The sequence below is a fragment of the Prunus avium genome, chromosome 1 (genome assembly GCF_965620075.1).
Source record: "Prunus avium chromosome 1, drPruAviu1.hap1.1, whole genome shotgun sequence".
Classification (NCBI taxonomy): domain Eukaryota; kingdom Viridiplantae; phylum Streptophyta; class Magnoliopsida; order Rosales; family Rosaceae; genus Prunus; species Prunus avium.
In genome coordinates this window covers 25,630,971-25,632,030 of record NC_142284.1, presented here as the reverse complement: position 1 = coordinate 25,632,030, position 1,060 = coordinate 25,630,971, and the positions used below count along the sequence as shown (strand labels likewise).

General features: G+C 40.6%; 1 non-coding gene across 1 annotated transcript; it reads left to right on the top strand.

The window, feature by feature from the left end:
* Positions 1-504: 504 nt before the first annotated feature.
* On the top strand, positions 505-611 carry LOC148297657 (small nucleolar RNA R71). The gene has a single exon (XR_015833286.1). It is a non-coding gene; the product is annotated as a small nucleolar RNA R71 (small nucleolar RNA).
* The last annotated feature ends 449 nt before the right edge of the window (positions 612-1,060 follow it).

Genomic DNA, 1,060 nt, shown 5'->3' with positions numbered 1-1,060 from the left:
GGAGCTTGCTGGAATTGCCTTTGTTGTATTTGAAATCCTGGGGGAGGTCCTTGAGATTGTTGCACATTTGAATTATTGCTCCACCTGAAATTAGGATGATTTCTCCACCCCGGATTGTATGTGTTTGAGTAAGGATCATTCTGAGGATTCCTTCCTTGAAGGGCATTTGCTTGCTCTAGCATGTGCTTTGCAAAAGATTGGTCTTGAACTTCCTCTTTGCTTCCTAGAGGGCCAGTCACTGCCCGTTGAAGCAAAGAACACATAACATCAAGTTTTGCATTAATCTCATTATTAGTACTTACCTCAGAGACCACAGCTTTCATAGGAGCTCCTCTTCCTTTATTGTAGCTCCATTGTTGAGAGTTGGTACTCAAAGATTCAAAGAGAGTAAAAGCCTCATCTGCTGTTTTGTTCATCAGTCCTTCTCCACTTGTTGCATCTACCATCATCCTTTCGGAATCAAGCAAACCTTCATAGAAAGATTGCATTTGCATCCAACTCTCTATATTGTGGTGTGGGCAAGAACTCATCATCTCCTTGTACCTCTCCCAGCATTCATGAAAAGCTTCTCCTTCTCTTTGTGTGAAACCAAGAATTTCCTTTCTAATCTTGTTAGTCTTTTGAGCTGGAAAGAATTTCTGCAAAAACTTATTAGAAAGCTCATCCCAAGTACGAATTGAAGCATTAGGCAAAGAGTATAACCATGACTTAGCCTTATCTTTTAAACTGAATGGGAATAGCCTCATCTTAATCTGCTCATCATCAAGTCCTTGAATTTTGATTGTAGCACATATTTCAAAGAATTGCTTAACATGCATGTAAGGATCCTCAGTGGTATTACCATAATAAGTTGGAAGAAGATGAATCATACCACTTCTAAGCTCAAACCTGTCAATTGTGAGTTGAGGATAGACGATGCACGAAGGTTGATCAGTGACTTTGGGGATGGAAAATTCACGCAGGGGTTTCCTAGGTTGGACAACAAGCGCACCACCTCCTTCATCATTATTGTTGTTGTTTGGAATCTCTGCCATCTTGCTTGAACCTTCAGATTCGTAGC